This window comes from Lathyrus oleraceus, chromosome 3 (genome assembly GCF_024323335.1).
Source record: "Lathyrus oleraceus cultivar Zhongwan6 chromosome 3, CAAS_Psat_ZW6_1.0, whole genome shotgun sequence".
Taxonomy (NCBI): domain Eukaryota; kingdom Viridiplantae; phylum Streptophyta; class Magnoliopsida; order Fabales; family Fabaceae; genus Lathyrus; species Lathyrus oleraceus.
In genome coordinates this window covers 27,267,128-27,279,804 of record NC_066581.1, presented here as the reverse complement: position 1 = coordinate 27,279,804, position 12,677 = coordinate 27,267,128, and positions in this window count along the sequence as shown.

Genomic DNA, 12,677 nt, shown 5'->3' with positions numbered 1-12,677 from the left:
TAAATATTACAAAACTTAAAAAATTCATAAAAAGTTCAATATTAGTCCAAATTAGGTGGGATTTTTTTTTGTTAGTTTTCAAATTTTATCTACTTTTTTTTAGGCATAGTAGTGTAAGTTGTGCCTGGTAAAATTTTGGGATGGTATATTGATCTTTGACATGTGTGACATAATTGTATGTTTTTCCATTTTAATCACCAAATGCTCATACATTATCCAAAATTAATGAAATTTCATATGGTGATTCTTGACACATTTCTGGAGATTTTGGTATATCATTTGTGATTTTTGGATCTCTGGAGTTGTAGATATGATTTTTTATTTTTGAGTGTGACATTATGTGTCACATTATGATATGCTGAATTCATGAATTAATTTTCCATGCTTCCCCTAGGCCTATGGCTTTTATTTTTTGCATGAGATACATTTTATATGTTAACTTTCAACATGAGTTTTTATGGATTTAATTGGTCCATTTTCTAATTGATTTGGAGTTTTGATTGTTGTTTAGCATCTTTGGGTTGTTTCTTGTGTAACAAACTTTACATGTGTTGTTGAATGCTCATACCATATCATATGAATGTGAAATTTGATGGAGTGATTCATAACAGGTTTAGGTGTAGTTTGGCTTTGGTCCCATCCATTTCTTAATTATTGTCACTGTTTTATGAATTATGGAAGTTGATGCTTATGTTGATGTCTTGAATTGGCTTACATAATTGTGTCTGGACTTTTTGATTTTCATTGACCTACTTTCTTTTGTCCAATTGAGCTGAAAATTAACATGCTATACATTGAATATGTCCTGTTTTGGTGTGAATTTTTGTGGAATTAATTGAATTGTTTTGGTATGCTTTTGAGTGAAATAGTTCTGTTTGGTCTTTTGGTGTTGCAAATTGCATGATTGATGTTAAATTGTGCATGAAATGATAATGGTGAATGGTGTGAGCATGGGACCAATTGCATTTGCTTTTGAATTGTTTTAAGTTGATTTTGGATTGGTTTTACTTGCTGTTTAGATTTTTTTCTCCCTTTTGGACCCTAGGCTTGGCCTAGTGGTCTTGTTTCTCACATTTGGTTTGGATTTGCAGGATGAAATGCATAATGCTTAAGGAGATTGCTTCAAGGCAATTTGAATTGAGTTTGGTTGATGATTGAGAACTAATTTGACTTTGTTTTGTAGGTTGTGATGCTTGAGCTTGAGCTTATAGCTTGCACTTGTATGCATTAACTTGTGTTGCTTGTACAGATTAACTGATTGACTTTTGCTGTTTATTGTTGGTTTGTCTGAGTACTGATGATACTTGATTGATTTCAGGTACATTTAGTCGCTTACAGTTCTTTAAGAACTTGCTTGCTGCTGCTTGGTTTTTAAACCACTTGAGGTAGGACTTCTATTCTCCATGTAGTCTGGAAGACCTGGCCTGTTACTTGGCCAGGCAACTGTCTGAAGTCCTCCTTAAGAGGCGATGTTTGTGGTTGTTTACATTTGTGCCCAAGCAGGTAAAGACCTCAATGAGGCAATTGGCGGATCAAAGGGATATGCAATCTATCCCCCGCTATTCTGTTGAGTCGTCCCTCTGCTCACACTACTGTGTTGATGCATTGGGACACAAGCCCAAGATCTTGTACAGTGTACAATCGAGTCAGAGTCTTTGAGCGTAGAAGGGTCCCTCCATTCTGAACCCACGCTCCTTTGTCTGAAGCTCTCCCTGACCAGGGATAAGAGCTGTGAAGTCTTATCTTCACTCTCCTTTCATCAGCTTCACCTTAGCCCCTCAATGGCAAGGTTAAGAGCTAACCTTACCCCGATACAGAGGCTTGTTTGTTGAGGTTGATATGACCCCTCGACTAAAACCTAGCCCTGATGTTTGAGCCCCTTGTTGGTGTGTTTATTTCATGTTGTATATGTTTGTGTGGTGTGATTGTATCCCCTAGGTTTGCTAGACTCCGCGTAGTCTCGTTTGCATGTCAATTAAGGTAGCACGGTTCCTTCGTATAGGACTTCCTTTCTTGCTCGAGCTCTCCTAAAACACAAACAAACATTATCCCCTCGTAAGGATACGTCCACTCCTTCTACTACAGGCGAGTAAGTCTCCAAAGGTCGAGCATCCGGTAGATTGCGTAGTGACGTTGTCCACTTAAAAAACACAAACCAACAGGAATAGTTTAGCCGAACTACGGCAACTCTGATTCTCATGTCCAGATGAGATACGTAGGCATGAGATGCGATGTCTTGTCGAGTTTGACTAACAACTAACACCGATTCTTTTCTCTCGCCCTCGTTGCGATTGAGACCTTCCCCTTCTCTTGCCCTAGTTGCAATCGAGACCCTTCTTCTTCCTGTGTTGGTGTTAGGAGGTGGATGTAAGCCCAGCGATTGGCATTCCACATCCTGTGTCTTGTTGTGTGCTTGGAAGCTGATGTAAGTCCATCGAGTGGCGTTCGGGTTCCAGTGTGTGTTTTGGTTCGGATGCTGATGTAAGTCCAGTGATTGGCATTCAGGCTCCTCGTTTGCCTCCTTGTGTGTGTTTTTGGTTCGGATGCTGATGTAAGCCCAGTGATTGGCATTCAGGCTCCACGTTTGCCATTGCCTGTGTTCGTTTGTGTGCGTGTTTGCCGAGCTACGAATGCTCTGATTCTCCTTTGTCCAAAGGAGATACGTATGCATAGGATGCGACGTCCTAGCGAGCATGTGTCGTTTCCCCGGTTCGAACTACTTTGACTCTGATGTCTATGCTTGATAGACTAAGTATGCCCCGGACGCGAATTCCTGCCGAGTCAGTCTTGTTTGTTTCCTCGTGTCTCCTTCAGCCTGTATAGATGTTTATTTGAGCAGTGTTTTAGCAACCATTTTCCTCCCTATTGTGCGTGGATCCCGTCGAGTACGACGGATGCGTAGGGGTGCTAATACCTTCCCTTCGCATAACCGACTCCCGATCCCATTCTCTTTGGTCGCGAGACCATGCTTTTTCCAGGTTTACTCTGAGCGTTTCCTTTCCCTCTTTGGGGATAAATAACGCACGGTGGCGGCTCTGTTGTTCTTGTTTTCCCGCTGGTTTTTCGCGTAATGCGACAGCTGGCGACTCTGCTGGGGAAAAGAGAAGTTGACCTGTGCTAGTCCATCTTCCCTAAGCGAGTCTCTCCTAGCGCTCTCTAGGTTGGGGCTTTGGTTGCTATTTGCTGTTATTTATTGCATTCATTTCATTTATTGTTTGCATTTATTGTTTGCATTTATGTTTGCATGCATCATACTATCATTGAGCTATTCTCTGTGCAGGTGGTTCCTCTGTTTGGGGTGGGTGTTCTGAGTGGGGCTAAAACCCAGGCCCGAGTATACACCTAGGATTAGTGTGGTCTCACGTTCCTCATTTGCTATATTAGTATATTGTTGTAACGTGACATACCACAAGCCGGACGAGGTTCATTGGAGAGCTTTCCATTGTGGAATATTTCACTTTGGTTTAGTTATCTCTTCTGGGCTATTGGCTCCGGTGACCGATCATTTCCCGGATCTTTGGTTTAGACGATCTTAAGGGAGCTACAATGGCACACCCGAAACGGCAAACCCATTGAGTATCTCTGCCCGATTGTCGAGACTATTATCCGCCTTAGGATGACCTGATTAGAATTTACCTGTGAGGGGAGGGTGATTCTTACAGATGCATGTTCTGATGGTGATTTTGTTGGTGACTTTTGGTTCCGTTGATCAGAGTCATATTTATAAGTCGGATTTATGGATCGTTATTTCTGGACGCCGGAGGTTTGACCCTGGTATTGATCAGAGGGTTCCGTTTATTTCGGATCCCTGGGCTGAATTTAAGGTTGCTCAGAGGATGAATTGGTTCTTCAGATCGGGTTCAGATGACTTGCAGAGGACTTTGGGTTTCTGATGAATGGGTTATTCTGAGTTCAAGTCGGAACTTCGATCCTGTGCCGTGTGACACGCAGTTGACCAGTCATGTCTGCATAACTTGCATCATAGCATGTTTATTTTCCAGAAAAATAATGCATAAAAGAAAAAGAGTTAACTTGCATACACCTCACGCACATCATATAGATACCATTTTGCATAACAGGTGTTCTTGTGCCGACTTCTCACTCTGGTTCCTGTGTCAGGCAGGATAGCTGATCAGCGACCACACCGGTATTCTACAAGACTTAATCAGCGACGAAGCATGGATCAGGTTCAGACTGAATTGGCTGAGATGAGGGCGAACATGGCCCAATTTTTGACGATGATGCAAGGGGTTGCTCAAGGTCAGGAGGAGCTCCGTGCTCTGGTTCAGAGACAGGAAACGGTTATTCAAGCGTCTAACCGCGGTTCACCTGTTGCTCCACCTGGATATGAGAATGTCAACGTTGTTGCTGCTCCCGTTCATGGTTATGCCACTGGAGATGAACTTAGGGGAATACGAGTTGATGGTCAGCCTCTTGCTGCAGAGGTTAATGTCAGAGCCACCCGGGCTCCGGCGCGTCATCCGGATCCTCTTGTTGACAGACAAGAGGACATGTTCACGATGATGAGTGAGGACGATGGTGATGTTGCTAGAATGGAAGATAGGGATCGTAAGGTCGATGCCCTGGCTGAAAAGATCCGGGCGATGGAATGCCAGAACTCTCTTGGGTTCGATGTCACCAATATGGGGTTAGTGGAAGGTTTGAGGATTCCCCACAAATTCAAAGCGCCTACCTTCGACAAGTACAACGGTACTTCTTGCCCTCGCACCCATGTGCAGGCTTACTATCGGAAGATCTCGGCATATACAGATGACGAGAAGATGTGGATGTATTTTTTCCAAGATAGCCTATCTGGGGCATCTCTGGATTGGTACATGGAGTTGAAACGAGACTCCATCCGATGTTGGAGGGATCTGGGAGAAGCTTTTCTCAGACAGTACAAGCACAACATGGACATGGCACCGAGCCGGACTCAGCTGCAGAGTCTGTGCCAGAAAAATAATGAGAGCTTCAAAGAGTACGCCCAGAGGTGGCGTGAACTTGCTGCAAGAGTTCAACCCCCTATGCTGGAAAGGGAGTTGACAGATATGTTCATTGGCACACTGCAAGGAGTGTTCATGGACCGAATGGGGAGTTGCCCATTTGGAAGCTTCTCTGATGTTGTAATTTGTGGTGAAAGAACCGAGAGTTTGATCAAAGCTGGGAAGATCAATGATGCGGGTTCCTCTTCATCAAAGAAACCTTTCTCTGGGGCACCTCGCCGTAGAGAAGGTGAAGCTAGTGCTGTTCAGCATCGCCGAGGGCCGAACAGAAACCAGCATCAGTACAGACAGGTTGCTGCAGTGACCATTCCTGCACCGCAACAACGTCAACCTCCTCAACAACCAAGACAACAACAACAACAACAGCAGCAACGCCCTTATCAGCCGAGGCAGAGGCTGCAGCCTGATAGACGTTTTGATCCTTTGCCCATGACCTATGCTGAGCTACTGCCTGAGTTGCTCAGATTGGGTTTTGTGGAATTGAGAACCATGGCTCCACCAACTGTTTTGCCACCAGGGTATGATGCAAATGTCCGGTGCGATTTCCATTCGGGAGCACCAGGGCATAATATTGAGAAATGCCGGGCTTTTCAGCATAAAGTCCAAGACCTGATCGATGCTAAGACGATCAACTTTGCTCCCGTGCCCAATGTTGTTAACAATCCTATGCCGACACATGGTGCTCACCGGGTGAACTGTATTGAAGGGGTCGAATCTGAGGATTTGGTTGTCAATGTCAGTGAGATTCAGACTTCTCTGATGGTGGTTAAGGGCCGTCTGCTGAGTGGTGGTGTTCATCCGGGCTGTGGTGAAGACTGTTTGAGCTGTGCAGAGTCAGTTGATGGGTGTGAATTACTGAGAGCTGGTATCCAGAGTTTGATGGATCGAGGCTGTGTTCAGTTTGGCCGGGTTGATAACAGAGAGCGTGGGGCAGTGTCTACTGTCACAATCTTCTTCAAACCATCTGAAGGGCGTGCACCTACAACAAGTGGTACTCTAGTTACCATATCTGCACCAGTTGCTACCAATACTCCAACAACAATCATCGCTCCGGTTAGAAGGGCCGAGAACAATAATGTCGTGCCTTGGAGGTACGACAATGCCTACCGAAGCAACAGAAGGGCTGAGAACAGGGTCAAGCCTTCGAATCAAGCGCCTGTGACAATTAGTGCGCCATCCAGTAAAGCTCTTGTGGTTGTGAGTCCAGCTGTGGACAATGTGGGTGGACCAGGAGGTTTTACTCGCAGTGGTCGGCTGTTTGCGCCTCAACAGTTGAGGGATGCCAATGCTGAGGCATCTGCTAGAGCTAAGGGCAAACAGGCCGTAGTTGATGAGGCTCCCACTCAAACGAATGTGCCTGGTGGCTTGTTTGAAAAGGATGTGGAGGAATTCATGCGGATAATCAAGAAGAGTGACTACAAGATCGTAGATCAGCTCAATCAAACTCCCTCCAAAATCTCTATCCTTTCTCTGCTGTTGTGTTCTGAGGCACATAGAGACGCCTTGTTGAAGATGCTAAATATGGCGTATGTACCTCAGGAGATTTCTGTCAATCAGCTGGAAGGTGTAATTGCTAATGTGAGTACCCGACACGGCGTGGGGTTCACAGATCTTGATTTGACACCTGAGGGGCGGAATCACAACAAAGCCTTGCACATCACTATGGAGTGCAAGGGGGCTGTACTGTCTCATGTCTTGGTGGACACCGGATCTTCGTTGAACGTGCTGCCTAAGCAAATCCTGAAGAAGATACCGGTTGAAGGGGTTGTGCTGACGCCGAGTGACCTAGTTGTTCGTGCATTTGATGGATCCAAGCGTTCTGTCTTTGGTGAAATCACTTTGCCTATAAAGATAGGTCCGGAGGAGTTTGACATCGTCTTCTACGTCATGGACATCCAGCCAGCTTACAGTTGTCTTCTGGGACGTCCATGGATTCATGCAGCTGGGGCGGTCTCGTCGACTCTCCATCAAAAGCTCAAATACGTCTGGAACGGTCAGATTGTGACCGTGTGCGGTGAAGAGGACATCTTGGTGAGTCATTTATCCTTGTTCAAATATGTCGAGGTGGATGGCGAGATCCACGAGACTTTGTGCCTAGCGTTCGAGACGGTGGCTATTGAAAAGGTAGCCTATGCTGAGCAGAGGAAGCCAGGTGCTTCTATCACTTCCTACAAGCAGGCTAAGGAGGTGGTTGACTCTGGTAGGGCTGAAGGCTGGGGCAAGATGGTGGACTTGCCTGTCAAAGAAGATAAGTTTGGCATCGGTTATGAGCCTCTCCGAGCAGAGCAGGGGGCAGCAGGTCCTAGTACCTTTACCAGCGCTGGGCAGATGAATCACGGTGCCGTCTTTACAACCGATGTGGAAGACTGTGACAGTGATTGTGATCTCGACTGCTGGGTCCGCCCGACTGCGCCAGGGGAAGTGATCAACAACTGGACTGCAGAGGATATAGTCCAAGTTACTCTTCAGACAGAGTAATTTTCTTTTGTTTTTTCATTCTGCATAAAACCCTACGTTCTGCCCAAGGCGTAGTGGTTCATTGTAGGGCCACATGTTTTCAATGATTATCATTAATAAAGGACGTTTTGCAAACAATTTTGTGATCCCTGTCTTTCTATTTTGTCTTTCATTTTTCAAAAAAATAAATAAAATGGCAATATTTTGTTTTTGTGACTTTTTTGAACTCTTTTTCTAAAATAAAGCATTAAACATGCAGAAGTGATCTTATGGCATCCACTATGAACAAATCTGTTATGGCTCAGTATGATTTCGACAATCCCATCTACCAAGCTGAAGAGGAGAGTGATGAAGACAGTGAACTCCCGAAAGAATTGGCTCGATTGTTGAAATAGGAGGAGAGGGTCATCCAACCTCATCAGGAGGAGTTGGAGATTGTGAATCTTGGTACTGAGGACGCCATAAGAGATATCAAGATCGGGGCTGCTTTGAAACCTGAGGTCAAGAGCAGGTTGATTGAGATGCTGAGAGAGTACATGGAGATATTCGCCTGGTCTTATCAAGATATGCCTGGGCTGAATACTGATATTGTGGTTCATAGACTACCTCTCAGAGATGATTGTCCATCGGTCAAGCAGAAGCTTCGTAGAACGAGTCCTGATATGGCAGTTAAAATCAAGAAAGAGGTTCAGAAGCAGTTCGATGCTGGGTTTTTGTCAGTAACCACTTACCCACCGTGGGTAGCCAACATCGTTCCGGTGCCGAAGAAGGATGGCAAAGTCAGAATGTGTGTCGATTACCGGGATCTGAACAGAGCGAGTCCGAAAGATGATTTCCCATTACCTCACATTGATGTATTGGTGGATAATACGGCTCAATCCTCGGTATTCTCTTTCATGGATGGTTTCTCGGGCTATAACCAGATTAAGATGGCGCCAGAGGACATGGAAAAGACGACATTCATTACACCTTGGGGCACGTTCTGCTATAAGGTGATGCCATTTGGGCTGAAGAATGCCGGTGCTACCTATCAGAGGGCAATGACGACTCTCTTTCATGACATGATGCACAAAGAGATTGAAGTGTACGTGGATGATATGATTGCAAAGTCGCAGACAGAAGAGGAGCACCTGGTTAATTTGCAGAAGTTGTTCGACAGGTTGGTCAAGTTCAAACTGAGGCTGAATCCGAACAAGTGTACATTCGGGGTGAGATCAGGGAAGCTGTTAGGCTTCATTGTCAGTGAGAAAGGGATTGAGGTCGATCCAGCAAAAGTCAAAGCTATTCAGGAGATGCCTGAACCGAAAACAGAAAAGCAGGTTCGTGGGTTTTTAGGGAGATTGAACTACATTGCAAGGTTTGTATCTCACCTAACTGCCACGTGTGAACCAATATTCAAACTGCTTAGAAAGAATCAGGCTATCAAGTGGAATGATGATTGTCAGAAAGCTTTTGACAAGATTAAAGAGTATTTACAGAAACCTCCAATCCTGATCCCTCCAGTTCCAGGGAGACCTTTGATAATGTACCTGTCAGTTACCGAGACTTCGATGGGGTGCGTATTGGGACAGCATGACGAGTCTGGTCGAAAAGAGCATGCCATATACTACCTTAGCAAAAAGTTTACCGACTGTGAAATCAAATATTCACAGCTTGAGAAAACTTGCTGTGCTTTGGCCTGGGCTGCTCGCCGACTGAGGCAGTATATGCTGAACCATACTACCTTGTTGATTTCTAAGATGGATCCAGTGAAATATATCTTTGAGAAGCCGGCTCTCACCGGACGTGTTGCCCGTTGGCAGATGATCTTAACTGAGTATGATATCCAGTACACGTCTCAGAAGGCTATCAAAGGTAGTGTTTTGTCGGACTACCTCGCTGAACAACCGATTGATGATTATCAGCCTATGATGTTTGAATTCCCTGATGAAGACATCATGTATCTAAAGATGAAAGATTGTGAAGAGCCTCTTGTCGAGGAAGGACCGGATCCTGATGACAAGTGGACATTGATGTTTGATGGGGCTGTGAATGTGAATGGTAATGGTGTTGGTGCAGTACTGATCAATCCTAAAGGTGCTCATATGCCTTTTTCTGCCAGATTGACGTTTGATGTCACCAACAACGAAGCTGAGTATGAGGCTTGTATCATGGGGATAGAAGAAGCCATTGATCTGAGGGTCAAAACTCTTGACATATTTGGAGATTCAGCTCTAGTGATCAATCAGGTCAATGGAGATTGGAATACGAACCAGCCGCATTTGATTCCGTATAGAGATTACACCAGAAGAATACTGACGTTCTTCAAAAAGGTGAAGTTGTATCATGTCCCCGGGATGAGAATCAGATGGCTGATGCTTTGGCTACTTTATCTTCCATGATAAAAGTTCATTGGTGGAATCACGTGCCACATGTTACGGTGAATCGACTCGAGAGGCCTGCGTATGTGTTTGCAGCCGAGTCTGTTGTGATTGATGAGAAGCCGTGGTACTATGATATCAAGAACTTCCTCAAGACTCAGGAGTATCCTGAAGGTGCGTCAAAGAATGACAAGAAAACTCTGAGAAGGCTAGCTGGAAGCTTTTATTTGAATCAGGATGATGTGCTGTATAAGAGGAATTTTGACATGGTCTTGCTCAGGTGCGTGGATCGACACGAAGCAGACATGTTGATGCAGGAAGTGCATGAGGGTTCGTTTGGTACCCATGCTGGTGGTCATGCAATGTCGAAGAAGCTATTGAGAGTCGGGTATTATTGGATGACTATGGAATCCGATTGCTTCAAATACGCTCGAAAGTGCCATAAGTGTCAAATCTATGCTGATAAGGTGCATGTACCACCAATCCCGTTGAATGTCATGAACTCGCCTTGGCCGTTCGCCATGTGGGGCATTGATATGATTGGGAAGATTGAGCCTACTGCTTCGAATGGACATCGCTTCATCTTGGTTGCGATTGATTACTTCACCAAATGGGTGGAAGCAGCTTCCTACGTTAACGTTACCAAACAAGTGGTTGCCCGGTTCATCAAGAAAGAAATCATCTGTCGTTACGGAGTCCCTGAGAGAATCATCACTGACAATGGTTTGAATCTCAACAACAAGATGATGAAAGAACTGTGCAGAGATTTCAAGATTGAACATCACAATTCTTCTCCTTACAGACCGAAGATGAACGGTGCTGTAGAGGCGGCAAACAAGAATATCAAGAAGATTGTGCAGAAGATGGTCGTTACGTACAAGGATTGGCATGAGATGCTGCCTTTCGCTTTGCATGGATACCGTACTTCAGTGCGTACGTCGACCGGGGCAACCCCGTACTCCCTTGTGTATGGTATGGAAGCAGTCCTACCAGTTGAAGTGGAGATCCCTTCTCTGAGGGTATTATTGGATGTCAAGCTGGACGAAGCCGAGTGGATTCGTACAAGGTTTAATGAGTTAAGCCTTATCGAAGAGAGACGGCTAGCAGCTGTGTGCCATGGGCAGTTGTATCAGAGAAGGATGAAGCGAGCCTTTGATCAGAAAGTGCGTCCTCGGACATTTCAAACTGGTGATCTAGTTTTGAAGAGGATCCTTCCTCCCGGTACAGATAACAGGGGCAAGTGGACTCCTAATTACGAAGGTCCATATGTTGTTAAGAAGGTCTTCTCCGGTGGAGCCTTGATGCTTACAACTATGGATGGTGAAGATTTCCCGTCCCCTGTTAACTCAGATGTAGTCAAAAAATACTTCGCATGAATTGACCCGCTGGACGAAAAGAATAAAAGAGTCCAGGCAAAAAGGGGCATCCCGGCGAACCAAAAAAAAACAGAAAGAAAAGGGTTCGGGCAAAAATTAGGGAATAAAATGAAAAGAATTTGTACACCCGGTAAGTCGAAAACCCGCAAGGGCGACTTAGGCAAAAATGGGTATCCCGGTGGATTGAAAACCCGAAAGGGCGATCCAGCCAAAAGAGGGATTAAAGCGAAGACTACAGTCTGAGTTGTCTGTACTTCATCGCGCTTCATTCGTCTGCCATCTCGAAAGATGTGATCGGTCCAGTCAGTCTTCTCAGAAAGCAAGGAAGCTGGGAGGAGAACTGATGATCTGTGGGTTATAACAGAATTGGGAAATAGTGGATGCCGTATTCACATTGCCATTAGGATAGTGTGTTTTCCTTTTGTGCGCAATTACCTCTTTCTAGGGATTGCTTCCCAATGTATTTGCCTTTTCAGGCACATTTTCAATCAATAAAAGTTGTTATTCAGATAAATAGCTCGCTTGTTTTTATTTTTACTGTTTTGTTTGCAAAAACGTCCGAATTTTTGATAAACATTGCATATAATAAAACATGAAGGCTTAACAATAACTTGCAGAAGGATGAAACATTTGAAAATCATTTTGAATGTTGAGGACACTTGAGCGTCTCTTGTCCATGTACCCCTGGGGCATTGTGTTTTGCTGTATTGCAGGTCGTCATCTGTGAGCATGTTCCCCAGCAGGTCCTTCTTCGAGCGAGTTTGATATCTGTCAGAGCTGTGTTCCCCTGCAGAGGTGTCTGTGGATGGTATCTTCTTTCCTCAGCAGATGTAAGGATTACATACCCCCGGCAGGCCTGTGTTGGCAGGTTTCCCCAGTTGAGGATCCCCGCTGAGTGACTGGTAGATGTTTTCCCCAGGAGGGTTTCCCCAGCGGAGTTTGTCATGAGGATGTTGTTTCCCAGCAGTCGGGTTTGTGATGTGGTTATCCCCAGCATGGCCGTGAGTGTTTCTCCCCAGCAGGGTTGTGGAAGTTTATTTCCAGTATGACATGATGTGTCATCATTCCCCGACAGAGCTGTTACTATCCCCACTAGAGTGGTTCTCCTTATCAGGAAGGTGTGGGTTTTTCCTCAGCAGTTCCCCGAGTGGAGCGGGTTTCATGAAATATTTCTCCAGCAGAGTTATCCCATCAGTGGATTGGGCAAGTTCCCGTAGCAGAGTTGCATCCCCAGCTGAGTTTATCCCCATTTGTGGATTGGATGGGTCGTTCCCAGTAGAGTAGTGGTTATTCCCCGAAGCAGAGCTATTCTACCTAAGGTTTGGTGGAATCTTCCCCAGTGAAGTCGCTTTATCAATCTCTGGTAAAGATGTCTTGTTACTCCCTGGCGAGTACTATCCCTGAAGAGTTGCCTGGTCTACTTCCCCAGCGGAGTATTGTTTATTTGCTTCCCGAGCAGAGTCCCCGAGTGGATTTGGATT